Here is a 21345-nt window from a genome sequence, read left to right on the forward strand (position 1 = left end):
TGGGAAATAACTTGGGTGGCTTTTCCAAACTGTTGCAATTAAATTTAGCATATTGGTGAATCTTCTGTCCCCTGCTACATAGCTTTGACTACAATTTGACAATCGTTCGCCTTAATATTACTAAGAAATTTATTGGAAATAACAGAGGATGGTCTGAGCTCCTGCATCTTCCATGCAAAACATCTGTCACCACCTCCAGATGTCTGTATCAACTCCACTCCTGGAGCTGCTGCTCATTCTATGGAGCACACAAATCCCAGCCAGCTGTGGTATAAAGCAAGACAACTGCTAGGACTTGCTTCCCTCACTCAGTGACTCCAAAACCAAAGGACTCAACTCAGTTTTTGAACTGAACTGGGAATGCTAAGATCCATTATGTGGATATGAGAACAATTTGGAAGCACTATTAACATGTGCTACTCCAAATGAGGGCTCAATTATTGCAAACAACCTTTTCTTTCTAGGGTCACCACATGTGTCTCTGGGACTGAACATTTTGTGTGGATTCTGGGCATTCATTTGCTTCCCTCCTGAAAACAAAGCTACTTGTTCCTCTGAGGCAGACATCTGAGACTGTCTGGAGTTTAAGGAATACCATCAGTAGATCATGTAGTTCTCAGATGACATGGAGTTCTTTCCAATATGAAGCTACTGTTGCTTGCTCTGGGGAGCTTCCCGGATGAATCACTGAGTCATTAATTACATGGCCCCTGTTGGTAGTTATCCCTGTGATACACATCATTCATATAGGAAAGCATTGTGAGAAAGTTTTCCCTAACGTTAGCTAAAGCCCTGGAAGGCATACAGTTTAGCTTCCTCTCACTGTCCAGGATTGCTATAGATGATAGAATTATCCTTACATGCCATTGTGGAGTCTACAATCACCAAGTGGAAAGGTCAATACAGAAACTTAAAGAGAAAGCCAGCTCGCTTTCTATTTTGGGATGAATTATGTTTCCCTAAAATCCATATGTTGAAGTCCTAACACCTAGTACCTCAGAATGTACCTGTATTTGGAGATGAGGTCTTTAAAGAGGCGATTAAGTTAAATAAGATCATTATGGTGCACCTTAATGCAGCATGACTGTGGTCTTTATAAATCAAGGAGATTAGGACTCACACACACACAGAAGAAAGACCATGTGAAGACAGCCACCTATAAGTGAAGGAGAAAGGTTCTCAGAAGAAACTAACCTTTTTGACACTTTGATCTTGAACTTAAGTTAAATTGATGCTATTAGGGTGTGGCCCTGATCCTATATGACTGGTGTCCTTATAAGAAGACGAAGAAACACAAAGGCTGCATGAGCATAGAGGAAAGACTATGTGAAAATACAGTAAGAAAACAGCCATCTGTGAGAAAAGAAGTGAGGCCCCAGAAGAAACAAAACCTGCTGACACTTTGGTCTTCAACTTTCCGCCTCCAGAACTGTGAGAAAAATATATTTCTGTTGTTGAAGCCACCTAGTATGTGGTTACTTTGTTATGGCAGCCTTAGCAGTGTAAAACACTTTCTAAGGTAGACCTCAAGCATTTGTAGCATCTATGAAGCTACTTGAGTCCAGAACTCTAGGGGCCTGGTTGAGGTCAGTACTGCTAGTTGCTCTCATCCTGTGATAGTAATGTTAATTAAATGTTGCATGGGACAAATCGAATGGATTTGGTTTGAGGCTCTGTGAGTCAAGTTAATCAAAGTGGCTGATGGAATCGTGGAATGGTGTACTCATGAAAAAATTCACCAGAAGTCAAGATGATGTAAAAGTGAGGAGTGAATTTTGTTGGGACACAATAAGGTTGCCTCATGTTTTTTGGCATCTTGTGAGCACACAGTGACTGGCTATTCTGAATTATCTTTACAAGGATGTTTGTATAGGAACAGCCTTGGGAGATAGAAAGATTATCTCCCTTCGGAGCAAAGGGCCGGCATACTTATTGCTCATAATAAAAGATTTGAGTTCCCTAAGTTCAGGGTCTCTCTCCTGTAATGTAACCCACATTGCATGTAGATGTTATTCAGCAATCATGTGGCGGTCTAGCAAGTGGAACTCCAGGAACTATGACAAAATATGACACAATTTCTTATTGAAAAGAAAAATAGAAAATAACTGAAATCTATTTCAAATAACCCATTGATCAGCTGGGGGCCACACTCTGTTTTAATATCTGAGTGTATTAGACTGTTTTTACGCTGCTATAAAGAATACCCGAGACTGGGTAATTTATAAAATAAAAAGGGGTTTATAATTCACTCACAGTTCTGCTTGGCTGGGGAGGCCTTAGGAAACTTACAATCATGGTGAAAGGGGAAGCAAGGCACCTTCTTCACAAAACAGCAAGAGAGAGGGAGAGCATGTAGGGGGAAGAGTCCCTTATAAAACCATTAGATCTCGTGAAAACTTACTCACTGTCATGAGAACAGCATGAGGGAACCGCCCCTATGATCTAATCACTTCCTACCAGGTCCCTCCCTCAACACATGGAGATTACAATTCAAGATGAGATTTGGGTGGGGACACAAAGCCAAACCATATCACTGAGAAAATTTGTTATAAATATCCTTAATTCTACCTTCCCTTTCTGCATATTTCTAGGTCAATTGACATGGATACCTTGTGACTCCTGCATAACTAGATTCATTCTCTGAATGTGTACTTTATTTTGATTTTGAAGCAGTTTTTCAGGAATAAACAAGTTTCCCAAGCTCAAAAAATATGTATACTTTACCTACATGTAGTTTTTTTATGTCAGTTAATACCTCAATAAAACTGTGTAAGGAAAAGGAACACACATTATTCTGACTACCTTGTTGGACCACACATTGAAAAACCTACTCACCGGTCCCTAGGTCTTCAATGAAGTCGAATATATAAAAAATAATCTATATGAAGAAATGCTTTTTCCCTTCTTTGTAATTTTTTGACTAAAGGATGGGATAAATATGACATATAGAAGAGCACAGCAGACTCAGAATGAACGAGGTCACCCAGAGTCCAGAAGATCACACTTGACTTTGTAGCCATTTTTATAATACTGTGTATGTTATATCTACATGTGGTTAAGAACCCCTAAATACATTGTTGTTATTTTTGCTTTGAGTATTTGATTATCTTTTTAGAAAAGACTAAAAAGAAATGAAAAGTATTTTATATTTGCCCACATTTTTACCATTTCTAGTGGTCTGTATTCCTCTCTGTACATCCAGATTTTTATCTGTTATCATCCTACTTTTGCATGAAGCCCTCATACATGTATGTGTAAAATGTTGCAGTGAAGGTCTACTGTTAAGCTTTTGTATATCTGGGTAAGTCTCTATTTCATAATTTTTGAAAATTATTTTCACTAAGTAGAGAACTCTAGTTACCTTAAAAAAAGAAAAACTTTCAGGGCTTTAAAGAAATTGCTCTACTGTTTTCTGGCTTGCCTTGTTCTGACATGAAATCTTTGGTTATCTGTTCCTCTGTAAATCTCATATATATATTTTTCCCTCTGGCTGCTCTTTAAGATTTCATTTTAGATGTTTATAAGCAATTTGATTTTGATGTGCCTTGGGGTAGTTTTTTTAAATTTTGTATTTGAGATGTATTGGGCTTCTCAAGATCTATGGATTTATTGCTTTTATTTAATTTCAAAAATTTTAGGCCATTACCTCTTCATATATATATATATTTTCTGTTCTATCTCCACCCTCCCTGCCTTCTTTTGGGGACTTAAATTACATGTAAATTAGGCTACTTGATGTTATCCTGCAGTTTACTGGCTCTTTGCAGTTTTTTCTTCAGTCCTTTTTTCTCTCTGTTTTTCATTTTGGATAGTTCATATTGCTATTTTTTAAAATTCACTAATTATTTTTTCTGTGGTGTCTGATCTGCAGTTCACCCAATGCAGTGTATTTTTTCTTTTAGATATTATCTTTCTTTCTTTATAAGTTTGATTTTTGTATTTTTAGAAAAACATCTTCTCATATCTCTACTCAACATACTCTAGCTTTACTTTTTCTCTATGGAAAAGCTTCTATAACTGTTTTAATGTCCTAATCTATCATCTATGTATCATCTCTGTTATTTTTGAGTGTGCGTTTATTGACAGATTTTTTTTTCCTCATTAAGTGTTGTATTTTACTGATTCTTTGCATAGCTGATAATTTTCAGTTGGATAGCAGACACTTGAGAATTTTACCTTGTTGGATGTTTTGAGCTTTGATCTGGGATGTAGCTAAGTCACATAGAAAAAGTTTAATCTTTTTGAGGCTTGTTTCCTCCTCCTCCTTCTCCTCTTCCTTTTCTTTTTCTTTCAGGTGGGACACAGAGCAACCTTTAGTCTAAAGCTAATTTTACTGCACCATGTAGATGATCTACCTGACACTCTGTGAATTACAAGTTTTTTCCAATCTGACTACGGGCAGTCCCTGACTTACCATAGTTCAGCTTTACGATGGCGTGAAACTGGCACAACTCCAATGTAATGTACAGTACTCCACAAATTACATAAAATATTCAAAACTTCGCTATAAAATAGGTTCTGTGTTAGATGATTTGCTCAACTGTAAGCCAATGTAAGTGTTTTCAGCACATGTAAGGTAGGCTAGGCTAAGGTATAATGTTTGATTGGTTAGGTATATTAAATGCATTTCTAATCAAAATATTTTCTGGCTTGCAATTGGTTTATCAGACATAACCCTATTGTAAATCAAGGAGAATTTGTAGTGAGAATGCGATAATATAATCATTCTCGGACCTGTTTGAGGTCTAGGAATTCTTTCTTTTAGTGTTTCTTTGCCTGGCCTTGGGTGGTTTTCTTATGCAAATATGCTCATCAGAGAGTCATTGGAGATCACTCTCTGTGCAGCTCTCTCTTCTTCTGTCCTCTACCTTATAAATGTTGGCTTGGATTTGCTGGTCTTCCAACTTTGTCTCTTCCTCCTAGGGTTACCTTTGGGATCTACCAAGATTCCCCCTGCCTAGGCTGCCACACTTTCTGGAGATAATAGCTAGGGTAATTACAGGAATGATTCAATCACTTCTTTTTTAGGAATCACTGTCCTGCATTGCATTTTTTTTTTTTTTTTTTTTTTTTTTTTTTTTGTAAAAATATTTTGTCGGTCCGGGCGCGTTGACTCACGCCTGTAATCCCAGCACTTTGAGAAGCCGAGGTGGGCGGATGATGAGGAGATCGAGACCATTCTGGCTAACACGGTGAAACCCTGTCTCTATTAAAAATTCAAAAAATTATCCAGGTTTGGTGGTGGGCGCCTGTAGTCCCAGCTACTCTGCAGGCTGAGGCATGAGAATCACTTGAACCCAGGAGGCAGAGGTTGCAGTGAGACGAGATCGTGCCACTGCACTCCAGGCTGGGCAACAGATCGAGACTCCGCCTTTAAAAAAAAAAAAAAAAAATTGTCCAGTTTTTTAGTTGTTGCTGGCAGGAGGAGGGTAAATCTGGTTCCTATTAATCTATTTTGGCCACAGGAAGTAATTAAACCACTTAAAAACTTGTATTACACATTTTTTTTTCCTTCAAAAGTTGCTTTCTGGCTCTCTTGCCACTGAAGGTCCTTTACCCTCCCCCACTTCTCTCAGTGCAGCCCGTTTCTGTTCTTCTCTTTCTTTCCAAAGCCCTTTCCTTTAGCTTTGACACAGCAATTGCTCCTTTTCCCTAAATCCTCCGTTCTAACTGATCTTCAAATTTCCTGCTCTACTCCCGCCAACAGGTAGTTTCCAAAGATAGCTCTTTTTCTAAGAATTATTGGGATAACTATTTTATAAAGTTCCTATTCATAAGCCTTAAACATTTAACCACCCTCCCATTCTCTCTTGCTTTTTAAAAAATGTGGGAGTAGGAAATAGAGATGCATTTAAACAGATGGAGAAGCCCAAGAATGAAGGTACAGTGGAGTTGCTTGACCATGTTCCTGTTTAAATAGAACCTCTTCATGAATGCATAAATACCATCTCTATTTTGTGTTAAAAAAGACCTTTTCCCTACAACTACCGCTTTTCTCCGTGGGAACAGAAACTCGCTATGCAATCTCTCAGCTTAAAAAGGGCCCTCCCTTTTGCCACATGCTTTCTCAGGTTACTGCTCCATTTTGCTGTTCCTCTTTATATCAAAACTCCATGCAACAATACTCCCCCAAACTCACTCCCTGAAACTCGCCATCCCACTTCTCCTTCCGTTGTCTTTTTGGCTTACCCTAATCACTCAAAAACAAAAACAAAAGGCAAAACCAACACACACACATAAAACAAGAACCACAGATTAAATAAGCAACTGTTCTTTTTCACTATCTCTCCCTCTGTTATGGGTTGAATTGTGCCTGTCAAAATTCACATGTCAAAGTCCTAACTCCTGGTACCTCAGAATGTGACTGTATATTTGGAGAGTGTAATGAAATTAAAGACAGTTGTGAGGCTGGGCCCTCATTCAATCTGACTGATGTTTTTATAAGAATAGGAGATTCGTACCCAGACACACACAGAGGAAGCACCATAGGAAAATGTGTACCTACAAGCCCAGGAGAGAGGCCTCTGAAGAAACCAACACTGCTGACACATTGATCTCGAGATTGTAGCCTAAGGAATTGTGAGAAAGCAAATTTCTGTTGTTTAAGCCACCCAGTTTGTGGTACATTGTTACGGCAGCCCTAGCAACAAATACTTTCTCCCTCACACTGCTCAAACGACACTGCCTTCTGGGAACACACCAATCACATTTCTGCCCAGGTCCTTACTATTCCCTTTCCCTGAAATGTTCTGCTTTCAGATACCCATGTAACTTACTCATTTTATTCAGGTTCCTTCTCGAGTGTCACCTGTCAGAGAGGACTCCCTTAACCCTCACACCACAAACACTCTTTGTGTCTTTGTATTTTCTCTCCCTTTTAATTTTCTCCTACCACACACACACACAGATACATATGTGTGTTTATATGTGTGTATATCACACATATACACACGTGTGTGTGTATCACACATATACACACGTGTGTGTGTATCACACATATACACACGTGTGTGTGTATCACATATATACACATATATATGTAATACAATATATGTGTCTGTGTATTTTTTTCCCTTTTTTCCCTATTTCTTTTCCCTAGAATGTAATTTCCACTACAACAGGGACTCTCTCTTGCTCATAGGTGTTTATCTGGTGCCTAGAAGAGTTCCTTGCTTATAGTTGATAGCCAATAACATTTACTGAGTGTTGAATGAATGAATGAATGAATATACTAGGCATGACGTTTGTCTTACATAAAGGAAACTGAGATATATAAGGATAATACTGATAATTTCCCTCACCACTCACATATGTATGTCAGAAAGTTGATTGTAATCAATATTCTGATATTTCATCGGGTTAAGATGAAAATGCTATGTGTTATTTGGTTCTACTCTTTTATGATTTAGAGGAATTATTAATAACATCAGTGTGTCTGGTCAAAAAAAGAGGGAACACATGAAAAGAAAGCAAGCAAGAGAAATATTTAGATTCTAAACTCACTCTGTTAGTTTCTTTGTTTCTTCAATCATTATGCCCCTTGTCCAATCTCACCTACGATAAATTTGGAAAATCACAGTTTTCATAAAGAAACTCATAGAAGCAGATGATTTATGAATGTGAATTAGATTAAAAATGTTTAATACTTCTGAGGAAATGACCAAACCATTAGATGGTTATTAATATTACTATAGTTCAAACTTACATTAATGACCAATTTTCAGAACCTTAAAATCTCAGATTCTATGTTCTTTCAACCTAACAAAGTCATGTAGTTTAGAATCATTTATCTTAAATTACTTTAAACCATATTCAATAAGAATATGTGTTTCATAGCACTGAAATCGCTCATTTAGAGTTTTTTAATTCCCCTCCTCTTTTTATAATTGCTCATTTAAAAACTCTTCATATAACAGAAAACCAAACACTGCATGTTCTTACTCATAGGTGGGAGTTGATCAACGAGAACATATGGACACAGGGCGGGGAACATCACACACTGGGGCCTGTCGTGGGGTGAGCGGCTGGGGGAAGGATAGCATTAGGAGAAAATACCTAATGTAAATGATGAGTTGATGGGTGCAGCACATCAACATGGCACATATATATATATATATATATACACACACACACACCTGTGTAACAAAGGCTGCATGTTGTGCACATGTACCCTAGAACTCAAAGTATGATAATAATAATAATAAAACTCTTCATATAAACTCCAGAGTCAATAAAGACTCTTTAGGGGCAATGCAACAGTACCTTGCCCAGAGTTGACAGGCAAAGAGACATAATCTTGTCAAACTTAATACATGTGGAGCACTTACACAGGCTGTCACCCTTAATCTTCATGAAAACAGGTAAAATAAATATGACCACCCCTATTTTACTGGTAAGAAATGGATATTAATTGGATTTACTGAGTTGCACAGAGTCACACAGCTAGAAAAGACAAGCCCTATTTTTCTATACAGAATTCATAAACAAGTACTGCTTTTATTTTGCAATGGGTGCTATAAAAATATTTTTCTAAGGGTACAAAGTTTCAGTTGGACAAAAGAAATATGTTTTCTGAGATCTATGACACAGCATGGTGACTATAGCTAATAATAATGTATACTTCAAAATTTCTTAGAACAGATTTCAAATGGTTTTAACATGCAAAATAATTATTCTTAAAATGCAGCTTTTGCTCATGGCCATCTACACTTTATTTTTTCACAAATAATGGTGAAAAACAAATCTGCATATAATAATTATTCTATATTATCTGTGTTTCTTTTCCCACTAAATTACAACTCAAAGATTTTTGTTAAACACACTGAACCAAGAATAAAGCATAATTAATAAAATAACAGAAAAAGGAGTTTTTAAATGTAAAATAACATTTTAGAGTTGATAAGAAAAGGCTTATTAGACTAAATGGCAGTTCTCATAATTCACTTATTAAATAATTTATTTGAACTTAAAGCTGTTGGATACATCTTCTGCAGTGTCCCTTGGAGATCATCTAATTTTTCAATACTTGACATTTGAGAGTTGCAGTCTGCTGCAGATAGTCATGTTGTCATTTAACCACTTTCACACATCTTACTGTGTTCTCTTCTCTATAGCTCTTTCACAGGGCTCTTCCCCAGCATTGTCTGTTATCCTAGAGCTCACAGCAAGCTCAACAGCTACCTGAGGTCATCTTCAATCATTAAGCAGGGCTTGCAATGTTATCTTTTTGTTGTTTTATAAATGAAAGTATAAGAAAAAAAAAAAAAACCCTTTGTAAAAAATACAGTCTCTTTTCTGCAGTGGTCTAAATTCTATAGAGTATCACTCAATTTTGTCATAAACCACTTGTTTCATATTGTACTATGTAATATTTTATTAATATTATATAATCCACTGGAGTGCACTTATTTTTAAAATACCATTTGTATTCTTTTAGGTGTCACCCTCCAGTTTTTATTTTTTTGTCTGTCTCCAGGGCTTTGCAGACACTTTCACCTTTCATTAGTAGTTAATTTCAAAATGCAATTAAAAAGAATTCCATTGAGAATAGCAGGCAATAACTGGCTTCTCTGCTTCTCTGTGTTCAGTCCTTATTAAAGAGCAGGAAAGATGCTTTTTAACTAAGAATGTTTAGAAGAGAGGACAAAGAGAGAATCTTTGGGTACATTTTTGAATATTTTGGCATGAATATAGTTTATGAATGGATAATTAAATAAATTATACCTCTGCTTTTGTCTTTTAAGTTGTTTTGAGCAATAATTATTAATGCAATCAAAAGGAAAATTTTGATCCCTGGGTTCTTTAAAAGTAAAAACCTATATCATACTTTGTGTTCTCCTAGTTAACAAAATGCTAGATTATTTTACTCTGTGCTTAAACCTGAGCATTGAGTGGTGTACATAGAACCTGGCTCCATTAGATTAAGTACCCTGTACACCAAAGGATTCAGGAGGCTTTGACAAAAAATGCAGGATACTTCCTTAAAGCACTCCACAAACTATACATGAGAGTTATTTCTGCAACTTCAGAATGTTTATGGCATAGTCCAGAGTATCAATATATGGCAGCTTCTAATTACCGACATTTCAATTTTATAAGAGCAAATTATCCTGGTGAGGCATGACGTAGAACATTTTCAAAAAGGATGAAAGTCTTTATGAGCATGTAAAACAACATTCCCAGAAAGCTACTGATGGCCTTATTGATAATAAAAGGGAAATCTAATGCCAGATGAATCCTGACTCTTAACAGTTGACGAGACATCGTGTAGAGATGGTAGATCGTCATTGTCAACCAAAATTTTCTGCTCGATGATTCTGTGGTGAAAATTTCACCACATTTATGGCCTGGAATATGATTTATTATTTGTAAACTTCAATCCAGCAATAATAGTAACAGGATTTCATAAATATAAACTTTAACACTGACAGTGTACAAGTTTTTAAAGTTTTTCAACAAATATTTTATGGTAATTATACTTTTAACAATTATATTATTTTAACTGTAGCAACTCAACTTTTAAATCTTTATCCTTAAAATTTCTGCACTATCAATTCATTTGCCTACTACTTCAGTTTTACATTCTCTCCCTGCCCACTCTTTTTAATGTTCCTTCAAAATTTAATGTACACTGTGGGCCAAGAATAATGGCGTCACATATGTTATTAAATAGCTTCAATTTTCACAACAATAACTAATCCTCATAAAGGTATTGGAAATAAACAAATCATCAAGGGTGACATTAAAACAAGAAGGAAGACAGCACATATATTTTAAATAAACAAACTTAGATTGTGAACATGAAGGGAGCTTTGAATTTCCATAAGAAAACAAAGAAGACAATATTTTTACAGAAAGAAAAGCAGGAACTAAGAATTCTTAGCATTGAAAAATTCTAATCACATTGCTCTCTCTGTGATTTTAAAGCTATAAAGCAAGAATCTGTTAAATGTTACTACAGGATCTGATTAAAAACTGACACAGGCCATAGGCATTTGATGGCTGGCAACCACACTACTCTTAATTTTGTTTCTCCCTGAAGAATGTATGAGGAGGAAACCTTGTTGAATGAAATCTAGGCCAAGCAAACATATGGCAGTGGGATTTCTTTTGGATGAGGTAATTTTAAACTGAGATTTCTCAGTGAAGAATTGTTTCCTGCAGACTTTTATAACAGTATCCTTTAAATCTGGTCATGAAAAACTGGAGAAATTTATCCTGTAAAACCTGAGAATATGCTCAATTCTGTTCTCTGAAATCAATTCTGGGAAGATATTCATATCATTTTGGAATAGCAAACAGATTTGTCTGGTGGAATTTTGCCAGGAAAACAAAGTAATGTAGACATGTTGTGCCTTATTGTAGAAACACAAAGCATTCCTCTCTGCTAATGATTTACAAACAGGAAAATGAGGCATCTTTGCAATTATCACCTTCCCTTTATGCTGAAGTATCATTTTGTTTACATCACTGCATATGTGTTCACATCAGTTCAAATGTTGTGATTGTATATTAGTAGGTATGTGGTTATAATCCTATTTGAAAAAATAAAATGCCAATATATCACATAGCAATAAGTATTTTAGCTATTACTTAAATCTAGCCAAAATCTCACATTAATATTAGTTTGATAAAATGAATAGGTTAAATTTCATTAAACAAACATGACTGTTTCAATTGCTTAATTCTCTATTTAATACTTAGACATTGTTATCATAGTAGGTAACATTAGGGATAACAAGGACCAGACAACAGCCCCTTTCACGAAGATAGCCAATGTGTTCACTTTATATTATTAAATATAAAATTGTTTCCATTATGTTATTTATTCTTTAAAGCAGTCCCATAATGTATGCATTATACCATTTTACATATGAGGACACTGAAGTATAGAGAGGTTAAGCAATGTGCCCAGAGTCACACAGACGACAATCAGCAGAGCTAGGATTCAAACTCAAACTTTAAATATGTTAAAGCAATAGGAGAAGACTTGGTGAAGAAAGTGATGTATGTTTTGCAAACTACTTAGTTATGATTCAACGGAAGAATTTCTGATATGTGGAATAATGTGGGCAAAGAGCAACAATAGAGCTGAAGATGTGCAGGAAACAAATGTGTATGGGCAGCCTGAAATGATAAAACATAAAGGGTGTAAAGAAATCTACATAACCCAAGCAATAAAAATATTGTCTTATTAACAAAAAATTAATTAGTATCAAACTGTAACACAGTTCCTTGGAAAAAATATCTCTAAAGTTTTGAGGGAAATATATTACATGAGAGGATGACCAAGCTATTATTTATGTGTGAAGGCAATTGAAAGACAGTCAGGAATATGAGGAATGAGAAAAAAATTACAACTCCCATAATCATCCTGGAAAAAAAAAAAAAAAAGCCTTGAAAAATTATGCCAACAGAGAAATAAATCAGAACACTCAAGATTGAAGAAGGGGAAGTATAATAAAAAGAAATGGGCAATAAAACCAGTGAAACTTAAAGTTATTGTCTAAAAGTTGTGGCTATTATTACTAAATAATGCAGCTATTGATATAGTTTTGCTGTGTCCCCACCCAAATTTCATCTTGAATTGTAGCTCCCATAATCCTCAAGTGTTATGGAAGGGACCTGGTGGGAGGTAAGTGAATTATGGGAGCAAGTTTTTCCCACACTGTTTTCATGATAGTAAGTCTCACAAGATCTGATGGTTTTATAAAGGGATATTCCCTTATACACACTTTCTTGCTGTCACCATGTAAGATGTGACTTTGCTCCTCCTTTATCTTCCACCATGATTGTGAGGCATCCTCAGTCATATGGTACTGTGAGTCTATTAAACCTCTTTTTCTTTATAAATTACCCAGTCTCAGGTGTTTCTCATGGGAGCATGAAAATAGACTAATACAGCTGTCAAATGGTTCATAAAAGTAACAGTACATATTGTAAAGTAGTAACAAAATATGGAAGTAAGTTTTGGATTATTCCAACAACAACTGCAAAAAGAAAGTATGAGAGAGGCAACTGGGTATAAAATGAAGTTTTTATGTTAAAATGAGGGAATGAGTAGTTATTGTTTTTTGATTTATAATGCTCGAAAAGTATATGTTCACATTTTAGCAAGTGTGTAGATAACTATTAATAGAGTTAAAAAGAAGTTATAAAACATCTGAGTCTTTAGAAAAAAAACCATGAGCTAAGAAACCATGCTCAATACATGAAAATAAAAACAAAAAGAGAAATATAAGAAAATATACAATAATATTACAAATAAATAAAGTTTTCAGTTTTTATTATAAATATGATTGAGTTCAAAGTCTTATTAAAAGAAGAGACTCAGTTTAGATAATTAAATTATAAAATAATTCAATGACATTCTGCTTATGATACACACAATAAAATATTAAACTAAGAAGAAGGCTAAAATAAACATTGCAAATATTATCCAGGCATTGAAAGCACAAAAAAAATCAAGAACAACAATATTAATAACAAATGATATAAAAATTCAAGACAAAAAGGCTTAAAATAGCAAAAATTGCTTATATTTGCAATGTCCAACTTACAGTTAAAATACATAGATAATGAACATTCATGCTCTCAATAACATAATTTCAAAATCTGCAAAGCAAAAATTGTTAGAACTGTGGAATAGTAAAAGAGGATATGTTACAAGCAAAGAAAGATTTTTAATCTGATCATTTTCATGTCAGGTAGACAAAATACGTATGTAAATAGTTTAAATAAACCTGCAAATAAATTTCACATTGAAATTATTCTTCCCCAAGAGTCTCCTCAGCTACTAATTACCAACTGTTTTTTCCTCCAACACCATCTCCTGCTCGTCCTCTGAATCTCATTTTCTTGATGTCTAGACCATCCTAACATAATACAGAGTTATATCCAGGCTTCTGTATTTGTCCAGGACTTCCACATCCAGCACCTAAGACTATCTTTAAATATGAGAAAGGCCAGTGAACAGAAGATCCACTGGTAATTAATATTTTCATCATCTTAAAGAGTGGAAGAGGTTAGGTGTGATAGAAAAAACATAAAAAGCAAATATATTTTTCAGTTACAAAGATGTTTTGTGTTAATTTGTAGTGGGACAAAGTACAGTGTAAATCAAATGGTATTAAGCATGAAGTAATTCACTTCTGTAAAACTTTCAGATGCTATTCTGGGTGACATGTGGAGAATGTAAATAGTATTTACTATAGCAAAAGGAATATCATTGTATTCTTTTTTCAAACTAATATTTTATGTATTTTAAGCTTCCTTTCCTATTGTGGATGGAATGTTTTTTCAAAAAATAAATAATGTAACACCCATTTCCCATAATCTTTGACTGTTGGATGTTGAACAAGTGTGGAAATATCAACAGCAGTCAGACACAGAGGATTCAAGTTAAATTGTCTGATTAATGAACCTAGAACAAGAGCATTTTGGACAGTACCAGGAGTGTTGTAAGACAAGCAGACAAAGAACCAGATCAGTTTAGAACAGTCTAAAGTTACCCCTGGATCCTAAGCGAGGAGAGGCTATAATCAGCTATCAGAATTGTATCTTGTATATTCCTTATAGTTACTATGTTACTTTGTATATAATCATGGGTAGTAACATATTTAATTCTTGCAGTTTTCTGTTTTGTTTCATTTTGTTTTGTTTTTGAGTAACAATCTGGCTTTGTTGCCCAGGCTTGAGTGCAGAGGTGTGATCTTGGCTGACTGCAACCTCCATCTCCTGGGCTCAAGCCCTCTTCCCACCTCAGCCTCCCAAGTAGATGAAAGTACAGGCACATGCTACCATACCCAGCTAATTTTTGTATTTTTTGTAGAGGCATGGTTTTGTTATGTTGCCCAGGCTGGTCTTGAACTCCCGAGTTCAAGCAATCTGCCCGCCTTGGCCTCCCAAAGTGCTGGAATTACAGACATGAGCCACTGCACTCGGGCTTTAATTCTTAGCTAGAGTGTAGTGAAGTCAGAATTAAAATATTTGTTTTTAAGTAGGGAGATGCACCAAGAGGACCTTTCCTGCCTAATAGGGCATCAATTTTACTGCCAAGAATGAAGAAAAACTAGGTTTACAGCATTCTTTAAAAGACAGTCTAAATGAAGCTTTTTTTCCTTAAGGTTTTCATTTTTTGCCTCATTTCATAAAGACAAAGAAGAAAGTTCCAAGATCAATTATTTCACATTCAAGAACTGATTAGACAGTAATATCTGTGGAGGAAAATAGTCTCTTCTGGTATGTAGAACCTGGTTGCTTGTTGGGTCTGGCAATTAACTGAATGATGTGAACATCATTCTTTTAGGTTATAAAACCTTAATCCATTCATTCTCCCTGAGACTAGTGCTGCCACATTGAGAATATTCTAGAAAGATGTATTCTCTAAGGCTCTGAATAGAAACGTAAAGCAAAGAAATCACAACAAAGTTTTAAAGTCTGACCTTAATATTTCCCACTGTATAAAGAGAATTAATTTTAGAGCAATTTTAGGAAATGCTAAAGCAAATGATTTGTTTATCATATACTGGGATAGAAATAGGGTATCTTATACAGTTTAAAGTCATCCTCTTGCAGAATTTCAAGTTATAGCATTTAAAAGCTGTAACCTTCTTCCCTTGGAAAAGGTTGGTAATTATTCCTATATAAAGAAAAGCATGGGATTTGGAAGAAAAATGATTCTTCATTCTGAAAAAAATTTGATTTTTGCTTAATAGGTAAAATCTATATTATCCTATACAGATAGCATATTGTATACATGTGGTATACTTATATTACATGATAGTAAAGAAATGAAAGAAAAGGTCTGCCTGTACCGGGTATACATTTCAACTTAGTTTTATATAAAATATTTGATTCTGTAAGAGAATATGAAATTGAATTTATCAATACAATGAGTTATATTCTGAAATCTTTTTTTCCAATTTTTCTCTACAAATATATTTTTATATTGTAAGGTCAACTGAAAAAATATAAGTGAATTTGTAATTAATAAGGTGTATTTTCAATGATACATTTACTTTTTATTTATTTTTTATTTATTTATTTTTTTTGAGACAGAGTCTTACTCTGTAATCCAGGCTGGAGCACAGTGGCATGATCTCAGCTCACTGCAACCTCCTAGGTTCAAGCGACTCTCCTGTTTCAGCCTCTGAGTGCCTGGGATTACAGGCACGTGCCACCATACCTGGCTAATGTCTGTATTTTTAGTAGAGATGAGGTTACACCACGTTGGTCAGGCTGGTCTCAAACTCCTGACCTCAGATGATCTGAGTGCTGGGATTACGGGCATGAGCCACTGCACCCAGCTGACACATTTATTCTTGAGGATATGTGTTTCACTATGTATATACGGTGAAAAGTAATTACACTATTTCTGTTTCTGGTTGTTATATTGGCATTCTCTAATTACTCTCTTCCAAATCCGCCATTAAATAAAACTTTGCATGTATAGATGTCTTGTAACTTTTTCAAAATTGCTAGTTATTTCTAGCATTAATTCCTTTGTTAGATTAAAACCATCTTATATATAACCATCCAACCCATGCTTCCTTCACAATTTAAAAAGTAGCATTTACACTGGCAAATCTTTCAACTACCATCTATTAAATTTAATGTGGCCCTCAATGACTGTACAATGGTGTAACCATTTTCTAATATGTGCTTTACTAGCATGCCATAATTATAATCCCAGGGGACTAAGAGGAGTTTATGGCAAAATGGCATGAAATTAACTTGATAAGGCTTTCCATTCATCTTCAATATATGTATTTTTTTCTATTTAAACACTGGTAACCTTGTTTCAAAAGTGTGGAAAAGAGAAGTGCTTTTTCACTGTAGTTAAATAACGTCCTCATATTGTAGATTCTTCTACGAAACTGTACACCTCTGTTTGACTCTGTTTAATGTCCTCAGGAAATGTTCAAGGAAAAATACTTTCCTTGTATTATTGACCACAACTTATATATTTCAAGTTAACTATTACACAGGACTTTAAGGAATGGATTGTGTTTTTTTGTTGTTGTTGTTTTTTCTCCTTTAGAGAAGACTATTGAGACTAGAGAGAAATATCTTTAATAATTTTTTAAACTGATTTTAAAGTGTTCCAGTATTTTAATTCTAATTCTTTTAAGAAAATAATAGAGGACTAATTTCATTCTCAAGGTAAACACCTGTATACATGCAAAACTGTTAACAAGGCATATATAACTTTAAATACAGGATAATTTTTCTTTAAATAATATACACTCTTTTCTTCTATTTCTTTAATCATTTTAAACAGAAAGAGAACGAGAGTTCAGAACGAGGGTTTAATTTAATGAGAGGAAATAGAATATTATCAGGGGTGAGATAACTTGTAGATTCATTTCATAATGCTACATAATAAAAATAAAACTTATGAATATGTTATTTAATTTTACAAAATATTTATTGCTTATATGCTTCTTTGTTTACATTTCTTCCTTAACTCTGCAGTAAGGTCAACAAACAACGATTAACAACAGTGACAAAAATACTGCAAGCTGAGATGGAACTGAAAAAACTGAAGGACACAGACATTTTAGTATGTAATGTAACGAATTTGGGAAGGCAAGGAGAATTTAAAATATTCAGCCAAAATATAATCTTATTCAGTAGTTTATTCACAGTGGATTATCATTTAGGGAGCATACACGTTAGGTCCTCCTTCCCCTTTTCATATATATGGGCCAAATTTCAGATTTTACCTAAAATTGTCAGTTGATTTTGTGTCAACCAAGTATTAATATAATTATTTTTAAAATGTGCTCATGCCTTAGGAAATTAAATGTTTCACTTTAAATTTACATATTTTGTAAAGAGCCTTACTATGTATTTTTAGTATTGTGTTTTCTTTGATCATTACCTGGCCTTCAAACTTTAAAGTTAGTTTAGCTAAAAGTTTAAAGGCCAGGTAATGATCAAAGAAAACACAATCTTACCCAAACTTACATGGGTAAGATTGTTCAAGGTCTTATTTGTTTCAAGTCAAGCATTATGACTTAGTAAATGTCCTGAAGTTTGGAACCAGAAGACCTGAATGGACTAAATTCTTCACTAACCAAATGTAAGGTTTTACTGCTTCTGTTTCTCCTATTCCAATTTTAAACTCTGCCAATAGAGATGCTTCTTGACTTATGATGAGGTTGTCCCAATAAACACATCATAAGTTGAAAGTATTATTGAGTAAAAAATACAGTTAATTCATCTAACCTGCCAAACATCATAGCTCAACCTAGCCTACGTTAAATGTGCTCAGTATACTTACATTAGCCTACAGTTGGGGAAATTCATTTAATACAAAGCCTATTTTATAATAAACTGTTGAATATTTCACATAATTTATTGAATTCTGTACAAAAGTGAAAAACAATAGCTTTGCACCATTGTATAGCTGAAACATGGTAAGTCGAAGCATTATAAGTTGGGGATCATCTGCACTTCTGCCCTATAGGGGACAGGCTGTAGAGTACTTTTGCCCTTTTTTCCATGCCACATTTACTCTTTCCTGTGGAGTGAGTAGTGGGCACTTCCTGTGGAGAGCAAGTAGAAAATAAGTCAATTTTAGGGGTCATGTATGATCGTATCTTTTGGCCTCCAGCAAGTGTACTGGCCTTCGGAGGACTACTGTCCTCTGACCCCATGCCACGTGCTAACCAATGCAGGATCTGTCGACTCCCCAAGGGAGCCCTGCCGTTCTCTAGCTTCTGTGAGTGGGTGTGTTCAGGGCACACAGGGAAGGAGTAGGATGTTTGTGTCCAGCTGCCCACTCCAGTTCAGGTAAACCAGCAATAACACCTTAACCCTCACCAGAAATCTCGAAGAGCATGAAGGTTTTGATCAATTGGAGCCTTTGACTCTGACATTAACAAGTGACATAATCTTTTGAAGACCAAATTTCTCAACCATAAACTATAAATTTTAATGGGCAACTTCACAAGTTATTGTTAGGATTAACTGTAGTACTAAATTACTTTTCTATTATATTTGAGGAATTACACTCAGTTTTATATTGTTATCTCATTAATCCCTGGTAACAGTTCCCTGGATTAGGAATTATTGTAACTATTTTAAAAATGAAAGACCCAATTACTAGTGAGTTTAAGTAAATTGAAATGAATACTAGTTAGAAACAGATTCAAAGTCATGTATCAGGTATTTAGGTTGTTTTAGAATTGTAAATAATATAAAGATACATTTTTTATAGAGTATATAGATTTTTGCCCACTTTACTGATATTTCTGTTGGATTAATTTGTAGAAAAATATTTTCTAGGTTAAAAAGTATGAATACTTTAAAGTTTTTAAAGATATATCTCTGCCAAGTTGTTTGATGAAACTGTTGAAACAACTTCTTCTCCCACCCCTTGCTCCTTGACAGTGTATAAAGGTGCCAACAGTTTGATAGATTAAAACATTTTATCTGATTTAATTCATTTATTTATTAAATTTTTTAATTTTATTATTATAGATGTTTACTGACTAGTTTTTTTATGAATTATATATTAACCATCTTTTCCCATTAGCATATTCATCAATTTATATTGATTTGTGAAATACAGTAAGGTTTATGTGACTAATATTTTTAGTTTGATCTTTAATTTTTATTTGTGGTCATTTTGGAGGTACAAATGTTTTAAGTTTTAATGTTGTTAAATTTATAATGTTTCCCTTTAATGGTCTCTGACCTTACTGTTTTGTCTCAAAAGTCCTATTCCACTCCATAATTACATAAATATTCACCTACAGTTTCTTTCAGTTCTTTGCTTGCTTCATTTCTTCATTGCCTTAGTCCATTTTTGTTGCTATAACTGAATACCTGAGGCTGGGTAATTTATAATGAACAGAAATTTATTTGCTCACAGTTCTGGAGGCTACAAAGTCCAGGATTGGGGAAGTGGCATCTGGTGAGGGCCTTCTTGCTGCATCATTCTATAGTGGAAGGTGGAAGGGCAAGAGAGGACATGAAAGTGAACTTGCAGCCTTAAGTCCTTTTTATAATTGGCATTAATCTACTTAGGAAGACAAAGCCCTTATGACATGAATGCCACTCCTTAGACCCCAACTCCCAACATTGCTGTGTTGGGGATTAGTTAAACATGGTATTTGGGGAACATATTCAAACCACAGCATTCACTAAGTTTTTTATTTTACAAATGTTTTACTGGAAATAGCAAATTGATCTATTCATAAATCTCTGTTTTATAGATTCTGAATCAGCCACATATTTTAATTAGATCTCATGGTGACGAGTTCGGTAAAGACAAGCTTCATGTTGTTTATAGTCTCCCCAAATTTCCAGGAATGTTAGCATATTAGTGGAAAAACCAGTCTTACCCACCTCCCTAAAAAGAATATTTACTGAGTTATAGAAATAAAATTAATAATGAGATATATAACAATTATTAGTTTACTATGTTTCATCATTAATACTACCTGTGTTTTGTCATTAATACTACATATATCATAAAATCCTTATTCTCCTGGTGTCTGCTTATCTTGATAAAACTCATACTCAGTATCATTGGAGCATAGAAGAGATGAGAATTGGTTGAGCTCTGATGCAATAGAAGCCACAACCTCTGTGCCATTGCTCCCCTCAAGGTCATGTTTCTTTTAATTCTTTGACATTTATTGACTTCCTCCATTATACAACGCACATTTCAAAACATATTGCTTAAGTTTTTTAATGGTAACTATTAGTTTTCTTCTGCTAGCATCCTGGGTCCTTCTTTTCACCTCTTTGTCTTGATAGAATGGATTTACAATTATCTAAAGAACAAGTCATAACCTGGTTGCATCTTTTGAGAAGTTATCAGCCATGGTCCATTTAGAAAACAGAAATGACATTATATATTTAAAAAGAGAAAATTTAATATGAAGAATTGTTAATGAGGGATACAATTGTTACTTAAGTAATTGAAAAGGTAAAAAGAGAACTATAAGCTTTTGCAGAGGGAGTGACTGCAAGAAATAGCTACCACTCTTGGGGAAGAGATAGATATTATCAAAACTTAGAAGCTTAAATGAGAGCTCCCAGGGCTTGGGAACCAGACCCTGAAAACAGGAGCATGAGCCAGCTGAAGCTAGTGCATCCAAAGAGCAGTGCATGATGAAGTTGGTTCTGCAAGTTCTGGAAAAAGTGAAACCAGGATTTAGTATTTTCTATGAGAAGGAACTGTCCTTGTTTGGGTAAAAAAAAAAAAAAAAAAAAAGTATTGTTAGGGTGACAGAAGTGAGGAAGCCAGGAAGACCACAGGAAACAAATAAGAAGGAGCAAGTCCCTCTTCCCTCTTCCAGGCTCTCAATTTCCTTTAGTACCTCCTGT

This window comes from Chlorocebus sabaeus, chromosome 7 (genome assembly GCF_047675955.1).
Source record: "Chlorocebus sabaeus isolate Y175 chromosome 7, mChlSab1.0.hap1, whole genome shotgun sequence".
Classification (NCBI taxonomy): Eukaryota; Metazoa; Chordata; class Mammalia; order Primates; family Cercopithecidae; genus Chlorocebus; species Chlorocebus sabaeus.